Source organism: Copidosoma floridanum, unplaced genomic scaffold (genome assembly GCF_036245765.1).
Source record: "Copidosoma floridanum isolate Cflo_tuat_1 unplaced genomic scaffold, Cflo_Japanese_pri ptg000030l, whole genome shotgun sequence".
In the NCBI taxonomy this organism is placed as follows: Eukaryota; Metazoa; Arthropoda; class Insecta; order Hymenoptera; family Encyrtidae; genus Copidosoma; species Copidosoma floridanum.
Window position 1 is genome coordinate 21,800,602 of NW_028321907.1, and position 19,803 is coordinate 21,820,404.

A 19,803-nucleotide genomic window follows, 5' to 3' on the forward strand; every position below is an offset into this window, starting at 1 on the left:
CTGTCAAATATTTGCCAACAGAGCAGCTGCATATATATATATATATATATATATATATATATATATATATATATATATATATGTGTGTGTGTATATATATATGTAGCCACATGCGAGTGTGTGTACAGCAAAATGTATGACGACTATGACGAGCCAATCGACATTTGCCATATCTCAATAGAACGTAATAATAAGCCTTTTCTACATTTAAGCGTTATGCGTATTTTGAATGCACTAACAGATGATGCATTATATATAAGCCTGTGAGTAATAGACTACCTTAATTGTAATTTATTGACGGCATGTTATATTTAGTATGGTAGAGTTAGCTAGAAATCATAACAATATCCCGAAAATTCTGACTAGCTCAAAAAAAATGGGGAGTAGTTCCAATGTATTACAACAAATTAAAACAGAATTTAACAAGTAAAAAAAACTGCCATTTTGAGCAATTTTTTCGAAATTCAACAACTCTCATTCTATACAATATTTATAACTGAAATTTTAATACAAGACAGATGTAGCTCTTATCATAGAGACAAAATTTCAGCTTAATCGCTTTTAAACTTTTCGCGAACCGCAGCAAAAACCGAAAAAAGGTCCTCTCAAAAAATGGCCATAAAAAAGTTGTAGGCCAGTATAGGTATATTTTTCAAACTTATTTAGCTTCGTCTATATGTACTCTAAAACTACCTAAAACGCCATTTTTTTCAATCAATTAAAAATATCTTAAAAAATGATGCCTAAAAAGCACATTTCATTTTGGACGCGCGTTTTAGGTAGTTTTGGAGTAAATATAGACGAAGCTAAATACGTTTGAAAAATATACCTATGTTGGGCTACAACTTTTTTATGGCCATTTTTTGAGAGGACCTTTTGTCGGTTTTTGCTGCGGTTCGCGAAAAGTTTAAAATCAATTAAGCTGGAATTTTGTGTGTACGATAAGGGCTATGATATCTGTCTTGTGCTAAATTTCAGCTCTAAATATTGTATAGAATGCGAGTTGTCGAATTTCGAAAAAATGGCTCAAAATGGCAGTTTTTTTGCGATTGGTGAAAAAACAACTGAACTGATCTGGATCCATCATGGCTCATTTTGTTTTTCTTGATATTGCACATCTTTTTAACACCACACTTTTTTATATATGATCCTTTGTCTCCTAGACGTGGAAAACATGTTTCAGACATTTGTATCATTTTTTCGGGGCTCTTGCTGCCATTTCTACTTGTAAAATTATGTTTCAATTTGTTATAATACATTGAAACTACTACCCTATTTTTTCCGAGCTAGTAAGAATTTTCTGGGCAGAAAAACTAATTCTACCATAGTAATATGCAGACGTGTGATTGGGACCTCATTTTTATAGAAGAATTGCTGCTGTATCATCAAAAAATCTAAAATTTAATATAAATTTTTTTGAATGATAACGATGTATAATAAAAATATTGAAATTTTTGTTTCACTTTTTTTTTTTTTTTTTTTTTTTTCATAGTTATTTTTAAAAAATTTTATTTTTAGATTTTTTGACTGACATGTTTTTAAATTTTCAACTATTCTCACCTTTGTTATTAATTCGTTGATATGAAAAAAAATACCTGATAAGTTGTGCATAACTAAACATAACCTAAAAATTTTATTTAATCCGGTTCAGAAACGTTTTACGCCCGCACCTCCTTCATATAAGGTTTTTTCAAAAAGAAACTCAGGTTCTTCAAAAATCTAATATTTTCAACTGTCGATATACTCACAGTATTAGTTTTGCCACACGTTGTGATTATCGAGTTAAAAGTGACTAACATCAGCTAATTTTTAATGATACAACTTAAACAATCATTCATTTTTTAAGAAAATAAGTGTTGAAGTTTTAAGGTTGAATTTTATTTAATAATTTTTTTTTTTCATATTAGAAAATTAATTTTTTTCTTACCATATAATTAAGAATTCAAGGTTATTTTATAATTGTAAATGCAATACATTTTATTTACACTACTACTGTTATGTATACGCTAGTCACATAAAAAGCATGTGTGTGAGAGAGGAAAGAGAAGCTGTTGCGTGGCGTGCATGCATGGTCAGTGTAGTATCCTGACGAGGGTGGCAGCACTGTCCAGAGCAAGGGACGAGGGATATGCGAAGCCGATGCGACACCTCCGCGATTAATTAAGATATCGAGGCTCTATCGCCAGAGATAAGTAGAGAGATTACTACACGAAAAGAGCTCTAATGCTATAGTAGAATGCGTATCTGTGTACTACCGGAGTATATAGTGCGTCACATACTACAGTAGCGCCCGTGGAACGCAACAGTAGTATCGAGAGCCTGCTACGGTAGTATAAAGACCTCTATACAACTGTAGATCGTAAAACGCACTACTAAAGCTTCTGCTTTATAATACAGTCAGTGTTCGGTGAGGAGAATATAATTTTGCATTTTTGTCACTAGGACCAATGTATAGCTACAGATTCTAGTAAGAAAATTGCAAAAGCTAAATAGAAGGAGAGAGGAAGCCAGTGGTTCTCCCAAATGTGACAGGCATACTTGCAGGAAATTCAAATTGGCTAAATGGAGCAAGACGCAAATCCCCAGATAACTCGACACAATTTCATGAACAATAACTAAAAAAACTAATCCCAAGCTATTTAACCCAATCACCCAACGGGCCATAAAGCAGCCTTACAAATTTGAATAAACTTTATTAATTAACAAAGCAAGCGCCAATCGCCACAAGACCCGAGGTAATTACTGGTTGCTTTGATTATTTATGATTAATAAAATAATAACGAAAGCGCCTATCCCCACACAACCGTGGGAGCTTATTAGTTGCTTTGATTATTTGTGGTTAATGAAATAATAACGCAAGCGCCTATCCCCGCGAATTTCGGGGCGCTGACTGGGTGCTTTGATTATTTATGATTAATAAAATAATAACGCAAGCCCCTATCCCCACGTAACCAGGGGTGCTTACTGATTGGTTTGATTATTTGTGGTTAATAAAATAAAAACGCAAGCGCCTATCCCTACACAATCCCGGGCGCTTACTGGTCGTTTTAATTATTTATCATTAACAAAATAATAACGCAAGTGTCTATCCCCACATTACCAGGGGCGCTTATTGTTTGCTATGATTATTTATAATAAATGAAATAATAACGCAAGCGCCTATCCCTACACAACCCAGGGTACTAACTAGTCGTTTTATTCATTTATCATTAACAAAATAATAACGCAAGCGCCTATCCCCACAAAACCCGAGGCACTTACTGGCTGCTTTGATTATTTATGATTACTTAAATAATAACGCAAGCGCCTATTCCCACGTAACCAGGGGCGCTTACTGGTTTCTTATATTATTTATGGTTAATAAAATAATAACGCAAGCGCCAATCCCCAAACAACCTGGGGTGCTTACTTGTAACTTTGATTATTTGTGGTTAATGAAATAATAACGCTAGCACCAATCCCCACACAACCCGGGGCGCTTACTGGGTGCTCTGATTATTTATGATTAATAAAATAATAACGCAAGCGCCTATCCCCACGTGACCAGGGGCGCTTACTGGTTGCTTTGATTATTTGTGGTTATTAAAATAAAAACACAAGCGCCTATCCCTACACAACCTGGGGCGCTTACTGGTTGCTTTGATTATTTGTTGTTAATAAAATTATAACGCAAGCGCCAATCCAAAACAACCTGGGGTGCTTACTGGTTCCTTTGATTATTCGTGGTTGATAAAATAATAACGCAAGCGCCCATTTCCAAACAACCCCGGGCGCTTACTGGTTGCTTAGATTATTTATGGTTAATAAAATAATAACGCGAGTGCCAATTCCTGCACAACCCAGGGCGCTTACTGGTTGCTTTGATCATTTATGATTAATAAAATAATAACGCAAGCGCCTACCCCTACACAACCTGGGGTGCTTACTAGTCGTTTTGATTATTTACAATAAATAGAACAAGGTGAACTCTAATCTCCACATGACCCGGGAGGCTTGCATAATTCTATTGATTTTAAATAATTTTAGTGACCAGTAACCACCCCCGGTTGTGCGGTGATTGGCACTTGCATTATTATATTTATTGTATTAATAATTTAAGCGTTTAGTAAGTGCCTCGGGTCTTATAGGGTCTGGCGCTTGCGTTATTATTTTACTAATCATAAATAATTCAAACTACCAGTAAGCGCCCCAGGTTGTGTGGGGATAGTCGCTTTCATTATCATTTTATTAATCATAAATAATTAAAACGACCAGTAAGCGCCTCGAGTTGTGTGGAGATTGGCGCTTGCTTTGTTAATTAATAAATTTTATTATTCGTTTAGACTTATGAAGCTGCTGATTTGCCCGTTGGGTTATTGGGTTAAATAGCTGGGGATTAGTTTATTAAGTCATTGTGCATGAAATTGTGTCAAGTTATTTGGGGATTTGCGTCTTGCTTCTTATAGTCAATTTCATTTTCCCGCAAGTTTGTCAGTCACATTTTGGCCGAACCACTGGCTTCCTCCCTCCTCCTATTCAGCTTTTGCATTTTTCTTACTAGGATCTGTAGCTATATATAGGTCTTAGTGACAAAAACGCAAAATCATATATTCCTCACCCAACACTGACTACAGTAGCACCCTTGTGCCCCTGCAGAAGTATCAAATCTCACGTACTAAGTTAGCTCGGGACTCATACCAAATTGGTATGGCTCACGAGCAAACGTAGTATACGTCATCTGTACTACGCCACTATACCGTTAATATTAGGTTTGTAAGTTATTGCTATAACTTTAGGATCATTAAAACAATGCCCATGCTGATGAGGTTTATTCAATGGAACGTATCAGAAAATGTTTTTTTGTTAGCAAAATTAACCTATACTGAAAGTAATAGACCCGTAGGGGAGAGTGAGGCTTTACTTGCTCCGTAAGCTAATTAGATCGTTGTACCGAAATTTTTTTTAATTTACTTTTCAAAATTATTCAATTATAAAGACTAATACCTAAAAAATATAATTTAAGCCCTCCATGATTATGTTCAAATTACATGTGCATGTCATTAATAAAAATAGAAATCGTTTGAGAACGGGGCATGGGCCGTCATAGAGAGGTATGGTCCGTCTTGGGGTGGGGCACATACGTTCTGAGGATTTCATGCATCTTCTATTTATATGAATTAGAAATTAATTTATATGTTTATTGAAACATATTTTACAAAATGAAATGAAGTAAAAAATGTGGAATAAGGAAAAGAATACACAGCATAGAATTTATTTCCAAAATTTTATTTTAAATCACATTTTTGGTTTTTATTATTTGGACAATTAAAGAAATATTAATACGTAATGTCTTTTAATGTCGAACAATTTTTATAAATTCCATATTCAATATTTATTAGAAACATTTTAGTAACGATTTTATTAACATATGACTATTCTTACAACAAAATTTTATCAAAAATAATCAGTCTTATTTTTTTATGAGCATTATAAAAATAATTTTTTTTTTTTAACAAATATTTGTTGTCTTACTTTTTTAAAATTCACATTACTTTTGTTATAAATAATTATAAATATATTCAAACATTACTTGTCTGTCCCTTTGAAGTACTATTGTATGATGCTGCTACTCTATCCTGAAGTGTCGTTCTGGGAATACCGAACTCTGATGCAGTATTTTTAATTGATTTTCCATCTTGTACTTTTTCCAAGGCTAGTATCATTTGTTTATCTGTCCAAACACACTTTTTGAACTTTTTTTTGTAACCCCTAACCATTTTTTGAACACTTTTTGTAAAAGCTGTCATATAATTAACAAAATTGAGGTTAAACGACAACCAAGCAGCAGACGAAACTTTTTTAGTTAAAGCGCCTGCGCAACTGTTGCCACGCATCCAACTCAGGCCGGCTTGTGCCTCACCATGGGAGAAGGACTGTACCCCACACGAGACCTTGTTTAAATAATTTATATTATTTTTAATATAAGATCAAAAAAAAAAAAAAAAAATATCTGGATACAGTTAAAAATTCAAATTTTCGAATATGTTAACTTTGATTTGTGTTACCTAAATATTTCAGTCTTAAATCAGAAACTGAAATTTTCAAAAAACTCTTACCAAATACCTATTGAAAATTAAATCAGTCTACTGTAAAAAAATCACTTTTCTCTCTTACAACTTTTGGAGAGGAATTAAATGAAAGCATTAAATAACCGATTCCAAATAGATTTCGTTGGCAATATGCATCAGTATAAGAAAAAATTAGGGTGGCGGACTTACCCGACGGACGGCACATACCCCGCTCTCCCCTATCATTGTATTTTTTTTCCTTAAGGTAACTATTAAGCACGAATCTTATCTTGGATGAAGACATTTAGTAAGTTTGTTACAATATGTGTTATAACACAGCACGTCGACTTTAAAAACTGTTACATATTTTTATACCGATGCCTATCGCCACTATTCCATCGAAATATTTGTGTTAATGTATCTTACAAAATTTTTGAGATTTAAAAGTATGCAAACAAAAAATCTTAGTTACTTTAATTAGCGTAGTTATCATTTTTGTAGGGGGTTTAAAAGAGTTTTTTAGGGTAAAAGAAAGAATACTAAACAATAAATGACTTTTCAATCAGTTTAAACATATTTGTGTAAAAAATTAAAAATGTACGGTCTTACAATGCTTCTTCTTTTAGATAATATTAGCATACTGAAGGTCTGAACTTTTTCTTTCACTCACTATTCTTCATAACAACATATTTAAGCTTACAGATTCAATATTACAACGTCTCTTCAAAAAAAAATCTTACATTAAAATACAAACGAAGATCTTGAAAAAGCAGTACTTATGCAACTACGTGTTGCATTTGCAATTCGGTCTTAAAGGTTATGCCGCCAAACAACGGTATAGTGGCGCAGTACAGACGACGTATACTACGTTTGCTCGTGAGCCATACCAATTTTGTATGGGTCCCGAGCTAACTCAGTACGTGAGATTCGATACTTCTGCAGCGCCTCAAAGGTGCTACAGTAGTATAAAGCAGCTTTAGTAGTGCGTTTCACGATCTACAGTTGTATAGAGGTCTTTATACTACCGTAGCAGGCTCTCGATCATAGAGGTATAAGAATAGAGGAGAAAAGGGGGCGTGAAATGCGACAGCAGAATTCGCTACGTAACGGGGCATCTGTCTTTATCTGGCAGTTATGTTATTGGTCGAGTCATACATGAGATTGAATCAACTGTAGGATTCAGGACGAAGAAGTAGCCAATCACGTGGCTTTGGCAACAAGGACAGATGCCCCGTTACACTTAGTTATGCTGTCGCTGCCGCTAATGGTCTAGTATAGCGCTTTTCCCCTCTATTCTTATACCTCTATGCTCTCGATACTACCGTTGCGTTCCACGGTCGCTACTGTAGTATGTGACGCACTATATACTCCGTTAGTATACAGATACGCACACTACCATTGCATCAGAGCTCTCTCCGTGTAACACCAATGCTACGATGCGAGACGACTTTTTTGCACTGATTGGGGCGACCTGCCGCGGCGAGCAATCGAACCGGGTGCACATTTTTCGAGAGTGCGAGACTTGTATCGAACAGCGTGTGCTTACGAGAAGAAGAGTGGATTTGCGTTGAAATGAGCATATTGGGATTTCAAAAGGTCACGTGACTCTCGCGATATATAATTACTTGGGGAAAAAATAACACAGGCCTTGTAGGTGCAATTATATTTTTATTTTTTTTACACGTTCAACGATTGTAATACGATAAAAGCCTATCAATAATATTTTTTTTGAGGAGATGGCAATACCTTAGCTATTATTTCCCAATTCAATTAGTCTTTTGCAGCTTGAAACTTTCCTTTGAAAGTGCGAAAACGCACATTTAACCTGTACAAAGTTCTCCCGTTCCCGACTATACGTAGAAAAATAAGCGGGATTTTGGTAAGGTTAAATGAGCGTTTTCGCACTTTCAAAGGAAAGTCTTAAGCTGCAAAAGACTAATTGAGTTGGGAAAAAATAGCTAAGGTATTGTCATCTCCTCAAAAATATATTATTGAAAGGCTTTTATCGTATTACAATCGTTGAACGTGTTAAAAAAATAAAAATAGAATTGCACCTATAAGGCCTGTGTTATTTTTCCCCCAAGTGACTATATACACCGCGAGAGTCACGTGACCTTTTGGAATCCAAATATTTTTTTATTTTTCCCGTACATTAATACTTATTCTGAAACCCAGTATTATTTTTCAAAAATATTCAGCTTCTTTTTTAAGGATGACAGTTCAGCTATAACGACTAATTTATTGTTTTTCCTCATCACAATTGGTATGAACTGTAGAACAAGCTCCAGAGGTTATCAATGAACATATGCGACTTGAAGATCCATATGGATCTTCCTACCAGTATTCCGATAGTTAAGATGGTTAAGGTTTATACCGTTATTCGAAATATTTTGCTATCTTTGGATCGATCCCAACTGTCGGCAGATTTTCTATTTTTGTTGTAATACGATTGATAATTCTCTTTAATTTAATTTCTTCTATTTACATTTTATTCAAATTTATAAATAATTATGCAAACACTTTTTTTCTACACGTCAAAATAAATTTGTTTTTAATAATAATTCTATTACATAATTTAATAAGTTGATACGTCTTGTTGGTAAGGCCATTTCGTTATTTTACAGGAATAAAATAGTTTCTTAAGATGTGAGTATAATTTTTACATTTTAAAATTCCCAAGGATTTATAAACATCCAATGTAAGAGAGAAAAAACCCTTAAAAAAGAACGTATATCAACGTAGCACATCCACTCGCGAACCCCATGATAAGAACTTATAGGGAATTTGTAGCTAATTTGTAGTAAATTTGTAGTGCGAGAATTGATTTTGTAGGGCCTAAATAACGCCCCATACGCTCGGATGTGCCAACTCGATATCAAGCTACCACATCTTACCGCGATGCGGGGCATTCAGGGGGATGGAAAAAACGATATATTTTGTAGCTAATTTGTAGCTTTCAGATGCATATCACAGATCTAGTCTAGAAAGCACCCTTGCGGTAATAGGAGGTGTCACTGAACTCTGAGATCAGCTAAATTTTGCCAGTGCAGTATCGAGCGATCTAGATCGGTAGCTGATTTGTAGTGAATTCGTTTAGCAAGAGTTAATTTAAATCAAGTTGGCTTGAAAATACTAGTTTTTTCATTTACATTCGTATACGTGTATCTTTACTAACGACTAGAACAAACAATAAATTTGCAGGTGAACAGATTGGACTATGCACATATTGTTTTAAAATGTGTACTTAAAAAAAAACAAATTAGTTGATTTACACAGAATAGAGCTCAAAGGTTACTACTTAAGACGTTTACTGCGTCCTGAGTAAGAAAAATAGAGTTCGCACCTGGTGCACATCAAATCGGGGAAACCACAAGGGGTGAGTGGTGTTTAATTCTATGGGAGCCAATTTAACACGCCATGCTTTTGTATGCCTATCTATGTTTTATTTAGCATATTTAAGCTACTACTTAAGAGCCCTCCAAGAGTACTTCCTTGTTGTTAAGAAAGCTGATCAGGAGCGGCCAGTAGAAGTGCATTCTATCTCTCTCTAGCCAAGTCCTGATTGGTCTAGCTAACGGAACAGTAGTTTAATAAGAAAGCGATTTGTATACAGTTAGATTAGCACAGTAAATTTTTTTCTAATTATATAAATAAACAAATACTTAAATTTAAAATTCAGAACAAAATTGGATCTCTAATTAAAAACTTATGAATAAAGGACAAGGGTACTCTCGAAATATCATCCAGTGAAATTCCACCGAAATGGGGTAGTGAAAATCATTCCACTAGAGTTCAGTGAAATTTCACTGATTCAAGTAGTGAAATATTCACTATTTCAATTCAGTAGAACTTTCACCGATGACTTACTGAATGAACAGTGTAAATTTTCACTGAATCAACAGTGAGAAATCCATGAATCTTTTCCTAAAAATAATATTGAAAATTCAATAGTAATTACACACAATATTTAAAAAAAATGTATTTCAGAATACTATATTCGAATATGAATGAATAATAATTTATATTGTATAACATATTGTTGAATAATTGAAACATAGTAATCAATACAAATTTACTTACAAATATGATTTATAATAGAAAAGTACTTCTAAAAAGTTTTGGCACACCAGGTAATTGAGCCCCCAACTTGCGGCACTCTAGTCAGATGTCTCACCACTTTGGCCATAAGACTAGGGTCTCAAAAATACAAAAAACGTATACTTACCGTGCCAGAACGAATTTAAATACAAGGTCTGATGAATCCAATCAATTAAGACAACATAACTTTTTAAAATGATTTTTGTGGTTAAATTCATCTACTGTTAATATAGACATGTCTCCTGTAATACGTGTTATCCTGCAAGCCTCGTGTAAACTTATAAGTTTAAACTCACTGCTTGAATCAGTAACGTTTCCACTAGTTTTTCAGTGGGATGAATAAAGCCTTAAAAGATCAGTGGATTTTTCACTAATTCTTCAGTGAAATTTTTTCAACTGGATCAAATAGTGAAATTTCCACTGGATGATATTTACAGAGTAAGCTAATGAATATATCTAACTATTCAACTTGTTTGATCGTTTACTTATCTATTAAGTGCAGTTTCTAATATTAGTAATTTTTGATTCAGCGATCCCCGGATCAGGCCAGCGTGTACATGGAATTTTTTTTTTTTTCAATAATGAATTAGGATCATTTGCGGATTATTAAAGGTATTTTAAATTGCAATTTAAATGCAACATTTATATTCGTAGTGAAATTTTCGACTTTTTTAATAGTTCAATATTTTATACATACTTTATGATTATATTACTATACTTTAAAGTTTTATTTATTCACACGGCAATGAAACAGATGTGCTTTAATTGGCTGGAAATTTGTATAAGGAAGGGTGGTGAGGATGACCAAGAAAAACATAATGATACGAGACGATGTATCAAATAACGATCAGTAAATTAGCTTAAAAAATATTCAGTATCAGTTGCTGTATGTGAATATCTGAACAAGTATTACCGAATTACTTTATGATATAAAAGATTAACTATGAGATATAGCAATAAAGAGGATCTAACTTAATAAAAAAAAAACTCATCTGTATGTACGATTTACATAGATATACTTTTACGCGGATGTAGAGTCATGAAACAAAATTGATTTCGATCCATATGGATTTTTTTTATTGGGAACATTGCTTTTTATGCAAGATGATGTTAAAAACTACAGATTCATCGCGTCACAAATATTTTAATTGTTGGGCAGTTAAGAGATTTATTCGAGAACTTTGAATGAAGCGTTCACGGCATTTTAGTCGTATTGAAATATATATATATATATATATATATGCCAGTAATTGTCCTGAGCAGCTTTAAGTTGTCTTCTTAAATAAAACTAAAGGCAAAAACAAAGGCCTTAAAACAGAAAGAGAGAAAATAGCGCGACATGGCAGAAAAAGTATGAACAATTTTTTTTTAATTTGCTCGAATACTTAGATTCGGATTGTACACTAAGTCCCTTTTTTGTTTTAAGGCCTTCAATTACAGTTTTCTTAGTTCCAAAATTCGATTTATTTTTGACAGCGCACAAACCTCAATATCAGGAAATTTCTTTCTGGCAGGTTTCTTAACACGAAAGTAATGAGGAAAATAGTAGAAATCAAGGCTTTCCGTAAAAAAATTTTATATAATAGTCGATTATACAATGTCAATGCTCCAGATGAAGACTATGCCGTTTCGTCGTCCCAGGCGAAGACTATGCTCTTTTTCGTAGTCTAGACGAAAACTATGCTCTTTTTGGTCCCAGACGGACGAATACTATGCCTTTTTCTCGAGCCCTGATGGAAACTAAGCCCGTTTTTCTAGTTTATACGAAAACTATACCCTTTTTTCGGTCCTAGACGAAAACTATGCCTTTTTTTTCGAAACCAGGCGACAACTATGCCATTTTCTCGTGTTCTGACGAAATATAATGTGGTCTTTTTTTTAGCTTAGACGATAATTATATTTTTTTTCTTGGTATGAATTATTTTTTCTGTTCCAAAACGATTACTCAAATATTTTGCGATAATTTAAAGTATTCTAATTACAAACCTAAATGCAAGGTGAGCTTAGCTACTAACAGCTATTTTATTATGGTAACTCTTCGTGAATCATGCTAGTATTCGTTCGAACTCCGAAAAAAAGGCGTAGTCTTCGTCCAAACTATAGAGTAAAAGGCATAGTTTTTGTCTGGGCCTAGTAAAAAGGCATCGTCTTCGTCCAGGCTTCGAAGCAGGGCACAATCTTCGTCTGGAGCGTCGGTATCTTACTAATATATAAAGCAGAAGCGCTAAAACCGTTGTAATCGCTAACCGCGAAAACTACTGAACCGATTTTGTTGAAATTTTGCACACTGATTCATGATACTTCCTAGATGGTTTTAGTATAGTTTTTATCTTAACAAATTTAATAACATTAGCAATAAATGAGCTCAAAGTTTTGCAAAAATATGCCAGTTCTTCACTTTAGTTCAGTAAAATCTGCTAGGTGGCGTTGACATAAAATCGAAGCTACCTGCAACATAATTAAATAAGTGTGGTTATAATACGCTGGAGCGTCTCCATTGTGTTGTAGTCGAGCTTCGGCAACTCAACGAACTGTATTAAGAATGCTGATAATAGTCTTGCAGCTGGGTATCCCGGTTAAGGACGACACTCTTCTCTAAGGGGGAAGGGACCTAAGTGTCCATTCACCCTGAATCTCGACGAGTGCGATCAGAAAAAAAAAAATTAATTCCAACCGATGCCGTCTCTGCCACAATACCAGGTGATATATCTAGCCAGAGCACAATCTGCTCCAACTCATCAGAGTTGTGAGGGAGTTCCACCATCCCACTTGGTGCAGTTAGAGAATTTGTGGCTACAAATGTAAGCAAGGGAAGAAAACAGCTCTGAGCTCTGAGAGGCATGGGCAGCCACAACGGCTACCTTCTTGGTCGTCGCGTCCCCAATGCGCTTACCCACATGTTCCCGTCTAACGATGAGCGGTTGGTTATCCGGGGAACGACCCGAGACGAGATATTCTTTGGTCAGCAGCGTATCTCCCTCTATCACAGTCTCCGTATATCGAGACTCCTAGGGTAAGAATCAAGCAACCGTAGCCAGCTCTTCATCATCAGGAATAAGAATAGCCTGGAAGTTTCACCACTGGCGCTTTTTAGGGCCATTGCAAGTATTTACGTTTCCTACTTAACCATCAATTTCATCGGTTCTTTTTAGCATCCACCTAAGTGTAAACTACCTTGCCAACAAATACATTTTTATTACCATTTCTGGAAGCGATTCGTCGACTAAAAGACTATATTAACTAAAGACGGGCACTATTAAACCAAGTCAGCCATTCACTAGCAGACGTCACCTGCGGAGTTGTTCTTCGCAAGGCTGGAAAACCCGGTGACCGATAACCCTATATTACCCTCTCAACTCTAAGAATTCAACCAGGAATCACTGATCCTCTCCAAAGTCTGCGTTGGGCAAACCTACAACAGCTATGAAGGAAAAAAAAATTGAGCCAACGGGACAGCCTCCACTAGACAAGTATTACTAACCAATCTCCCCATATAAGATCACCAGAACAACTGAATCTGCAAATAAAAAAGGTGCTTTAGACACCAACGTCTTCGACATTATACCGGGAGACGTTGGGAAAGAGCACTACAACTAGCCCCAAAGCATCGGACTTTGTAATTTTTCTCTCCCGATCAGTCTGGGTTTTCAACAGCAGGCCAGAGAAGATCACCCTGAGGTATCCAGGCAGTCACAATTGCTGTTAACTGCAGTCAAGAAAGAGTTAACTTAAGAAGCATACCGGTCTTTTTTAGGGCCATTGGCTTCGAACTACCTTGCCAACAAATATATTAGAACTTATCAAAGTTGACAGAAAACAGCCTTTAGGGGTCACACAAATTTTAAGCATGCCAAAAGTCGCAAGAGGGTGAATCGAAAGAAAAACTTCAAGTGTATCTAATAAATACAATTTTACTTAGGCGTCAAGAAAGTGACGCAGAAAATTTATCGAGATTAAAACAGCAGCGTCGAAATTAACAACTAAAGAGTCCATTACGTGAAAGATCAGCTTTTCATTGTACCCTCACAGCAATCTCTGAAATCTTTAAAGATCCTACTTCAGATTTTTAAATAAGTAGAAAATGTTTTTGTGTTTTTGTGGCAATAAAACTGTAAGGTTTAAGATCCAGGACTTTGTTGCTCTGGTAATAAAGTTGTGAGATATGAGAAAAAAAAATTTTTTTTAATATAAATTTTTTGGGGATTTAAAATCTTAACAGCTTTAAAAAATAGCCGTTTTCGTGAATTACACGGGAGAAACTGTAAATCAACGGTTTCTTATGGCCACCGATTATTTTATGGCATAAAGAACGCACGGTACTTTTTAGCATAATAATTTTTTTGAATTTTTACACCTCATTATTTAACCAAATAAACTATATGGATTCCGAAAAAATATGTTTTTAATAAGAAGATTTTTGTTCTTAGATGTATCAGGAATATGTGTAAAATTTCTAACTTAAAATGTTTCACGTTACATGTCAACACACTACGGTGTTTTATTTAGTAAGTCTCGGGTGAAGCCGAGACGGGGGGCTGCTAGTATATTATATATAAGAGATAATATCTATATTGTATAGACAATAGATAATAATGGACTGTGATTCAGCAAAACTCATTTTATTGTTAAAGTTATACTTTTTTAAATTTTTTTTTCAATTTTTTTTCAGAGTATTATAAAAAAAAAAAAACAAATAACGGTTTTTCGAATTTTTTTGGTTTTTCTTTTAATATCTTCTGACAAACTGACTCTAACGCCTCGGTCAAAGAAAGTGCCAATTCAAAATTACCTGGAAAGAAGCGCTCACTAAAAATTTACTCTAAAAAAGAGCTAACTTAAAATTGCCTGAAAGAAAATGCTAACTAAAAATAGGGTTAGGGAAGGCGCTCAGAGAGATTTATTTCGTAATAAAGATTGAAAAGGCACAGAGTTTGAATCATCTCATCAATTTTGCAGTTCTTGAAATGGCCCTTAAAAGCTATTATCTTTAGAATTTAGTGAGCTTTCACACGATCACTTATGACTATTATTTCTTACATGTTTTTTGTACAAAATATATATTGCTTTTCAACCCAAGAATAAAAAATAACTTTCTTTAAGTCAATTTTTTTGTTAACGCTTTCTTTGTCAAAGGTGCCGATTTGATCCAAAACATGTATACCCGCTTCTTCCTATTTTCTTATTATTACGTAAAGAAACATGGCAGGAAGAATTGTCTCAGGGGAACACTACACAACATATACTACACGGTGTAATTCATTGAAGATATTTACATTCAATGAAAATTTAAGTATTGAATTAATACAGTAATAATAACAGTAATTGACAAAACTAGTATTATTCATACAATACATGTTTGTTTAAGGAGACTTTATCGTCTTTGATGTATTGAACCAAGAAGAGGAGAACCATGCAGTTACACTAGACCAACTGTATAAATGTATAAAAAACCCCTTAAACGGAAAAGAAGAAATTTTTCTTGTTGGTGTTGTCGGTTTTAAAGGAATCGGAGGATTAAGAAACCGTAGTAATGATAACTGTACGACCAATCATTATGTGTCATACATTTACCGTCGTGGAAATACCTCTTGGATGGAGGTAGATGATTTGAAAAAATCGTCGAGTTTTCGAGCGCGTAATTACAAAGTTGTGCCACGGCTGTTACTATATGTAAAAAAAATATAGTTTTTCTATTTTCTCATTCACTTACTGTATTTTATTCAATTTACTTTTAACTGTCGTTAGTTATTATAATTCTTTCAGTTTACACTTACATCAGTAAATATATAATATCAAAGTATAAATTCTGTTACATGCACAGTGTATCCAAATTTTATGAGTACTTGCTTCGCATACAGGTGTATCTATACACTAATACGTAAAAAATCTCGAAATTAAAGATCTTAAACACTCGACGTCTAGAAATAATATAACCTCGGACAACACTGGCGACATTTGGCCGATCTCAGCGTTCAGTGACACCCCCTATTATCGCAAGGGTGCTTTCTAGACTAGATCTGTGATATGCAACTAAAAGCTACAAATTAGCTACAAAATATATCGTTTTTTCCATCCCCCTGAACGCCCCGCATCGTGGTAAGATGTGGTAGCTTGATATCGAGTTGGCACATCCGAGCGTATGGGGCGTTACTTAGGCCCAACAAAATCAATTCTCGCACTACAAATTTACTACAAATTAGCTACTAATTATAGACCGATCTAGATCGCTCGATACTGCACTGGCAAAATTTAGCCGATCTCAGAGTTCAGTGACACCCCCTATTACCGCAAGGGTGCTTTCTAGACTAGATCTGTGATATGCATCTGAAAGCTACAAATTAGCTACAAAATATATCGTTTTTTCCATTCCCCTGAATTCCCCGCATCGCGGTAAGATGTGGTAGCTTGATATCGAGTTGGCACATCCGAGCGTATGGGGCGTTATTTAGGCCCTACAAAATCAATTCTCGCACTACAAATTTACTACAAATTAGCTACAAATTCCCTATAAGTTCTTATCATGGGGTTCGCGAGTGGATGTGCTACGTTGATATACGTTAAAAAAGAAGCTGAATATTCTTTCTTAATAATACTGGATTTCGAAACAAGTATTAACGTACGGGAAAAGTAAAAAAATAAATGTTTGAAATCAAAAGTCTGTGCATATAATAATGAGCATTCAGTTTCACGATTTGATTAAATAAGATTGATGGATAACATTGAAGCAAAAGGGAGAACAAGAGTTATTGCGTGTAAATACAGTCGATCCAACATGGATTGCCTGGACCAAATTTGAAATAATTAATAAAGGACAAAACGCATGGGAGTTTATAAATAAGAAGTTTAATAGTAATTGAAAAATAAAAGATTAAGGCAAGGAAAACTCTACAAAACAAAAAAGGAGGAAATGATAGATAGAGAAATAAATGAAACAAGTTATAATAATTTTAATTTTGAATACCTGAAATAAACAAGAAAAGGGGGGGTTTACACAATTAAATACAACTATATTAATGGGAAAAAAGCCAGTGGCAGAAAAAACCCAGATTTATAAAACGAATTAGAATAAATACAATTAAAGACCAGATTAAGTTCATTTTATTATTGACAACTGGAACAGTAGTTAGTGTGTGCTGCGTTGATGCGTGAATGTGTGAGGGTGTGAGGGAGGACCTGGTAGTAACGACTGTAGGGGCTTACCCCCACTCTCATACTAGTCGTGCGGTGTAACCGCTTACTGATGACTTCAGTCCTTGCTGAGCTCTCGATAGAGCCACACATGTACTACTGTAAATAAAGCACACACACATACATATTAAGTCTCTCTGCTCATTCCAGCACCTTCTTCCACGACGACACATATATATAGGACTTAAACCCTACACGACTCCTGGCTCCTGGTATGGATGAGTTCAAGGCGAGTGAGTGAGGAGTGGTTTCCTCTGCGAACCGGCGGGCCCTGCGTGGTCGCACGAGTCAGCGCAAAAATACAGAAAAAACTTATTAAAAAAAAAATTTCTGCGAATATTAGTTTTCAGGGGTTTTTAAGGTCTCTGATCATGAATTTTTTGTTTGTTTGTATAATTTTAAAATGGCGCATACATTACTACAAACGATCTTTTTCGTTTCTGATTACGAACTTATTTCTTTTATTATGAATTTAAAAATGGTTGATACAAAATGGCGATTAGAATCTAAATTTTTTATTCAATAATCACTGTATGGACAATTTTTACTTTGAGTTTTGTCATACAAATTTTATGTTGCATCCTAAAAATTAAAATATCAAATGCAATCAAAGTGATAATACACACTCCGATTACCTTTGGTTCAAATTACAAAGGTGTCTCTTAAATTTCAGAACTTAAAATGGCAGATACAAATACTCACAAACATACATGTGTCTATATATACATTTATATATAGGACGTTCTTTGTCAAACGAAACAAAGATCTGCCTAAAATTCTATAGGTCGTAAACAACGTTTTACGGGCGCAAACTGTAGCTTAGTTAGTACGTTTTTTTTTGCCGTCAGGCTTTTTTCTTAAATTCAAAATGGTGGCTGCAGTTAGTCAAAATCACTTTGAGGTAGTAGTTTTACCTCACTTAAAATAATTTTGGACCTTCAAAAATTTAAATTAATGCCTAATAATATGTATTTTCCATCGCTGATGACACATCTATGCTTATTTTTCTAACCTCAAAAACTTCGAAGAAATGTATTGAAAAATTCGAAAAATTTATTTTTGTTAGCAATTATTTTAAAAAATTCATTTACCATGATTGTCCAATTTTTCAGATTATCGTATTTTTTTTTTTTTTTTTTTAGCAAAAATAAAAGTATAGCACTAAACTGCTCAATTCCAGAAATGTCTAAAATATAATTTCTGTGATGCCTACAAAATTAAAGACTAACACATGTAAAAAAAGTAAGACATCTTTTTTTTAAATTTCGTTATAGTTTTTGAAACAGTGCGGTTCATCATGAAAAAGTGCATGAAAAGTATCTACTACAATATAGTACGTTTGGTAAAAAAATCATGGACAGAAGGTTAAACCTAGGTCGTATAAGGTAATACAAGTCAAGTGAAACACAAAAAAGTTATACTACTGTTTACTGCCTTCATAAGTAGTTTATATACATGGAATATTTTATTTTTAAAGTGTAAGAACTTTAATCATATTCAGTTTATCTTCAAAATAGATAGGTACAAATAAATTAGACGGCTTAAAAAAAAAGTAAGTTTTATTATTTACAAAGAAAAAAAAACTTTTTATTTTGAAGAAAATTATTTTCGTCCATTTTCTGTAGTTTGTTGGATAGTGACGGAAAGAAAACAATTAATGACAAATTTATAAAGTTATTTTTTCAAGCTTAAAATAATTTTTCTCAAAATTTTTATACACACATCATAAGGCATCTTTGATTGAGATGTAGTATTTTTTGGATTGAAGAAATTGTGTACTTATTTATATGGAGCAAAGCTGAATAAAGCAGTTTTTAATTTTTGGCAGCCATGTCGTATCTACCATTTTCAAATTAAATAAACCTACAAATAATTCTTGATCAGAGATCTGAGAAGCCCTAAGAAACTCATTTTCGCAAAAGTATTTTTCGTTTGATCTGTTTCTTCTGTGTTTACAATTTTTTGAGATTATGGTTTTGACTTTTGAGGAAAAGTGGCAGTGATACACTAAAGCTTGTTACATAATAAAAGAAATAAGTTTGTAATCAGAGACAAAAGAGATCGTTTGTAGTAATTTATACGAAAAAATGTAAAATAAACCAGATTTTTTAGTTTTTGTCCGCCATTTTGTATCCACCATTTTAAAATTGTACAAGCGAACAATAAATCCATGATCACAGACCTTAAAAACCCCTGAAAACTAATTTTCGCAGAATTTTTTTTTTTTTTAATCTGTTTTTCTGTATTTTCCGATTTTTTCAGGTTAGGGTTTGGACTCTTAAGAAAAAGTGGCAGTGAAACACTAAGGTTTGACATCCAAGGAGTTTATAAAAAAAAAAAATATGGTAGAATTACGTCGAAAATTGTGGTGTCAGCCGGTTTTTGAACAAAAAAAGTGCTTTTTTCACAAAGTGCTTGTGCGACGCCTGGAATTTGAAACTACCACCTGCGGCAGTTAAGCAATGATGGT

General features: G+C 34.1%; 1 protein-coding gene across 3 annotated transcripts in view; it reads left to right on the top strand.

The window, feature by feature from the left end:
• The window catches only part of LOC106641026 (xylosyl- and glucuronyltransferase LARGE2s), a 157,680-nt gene that overhangs the window by 1,204 nt on the left and 136,673 nt on the right, over positions 1 to 19,803 (top strand). The window lies entirely within an intron of this gene.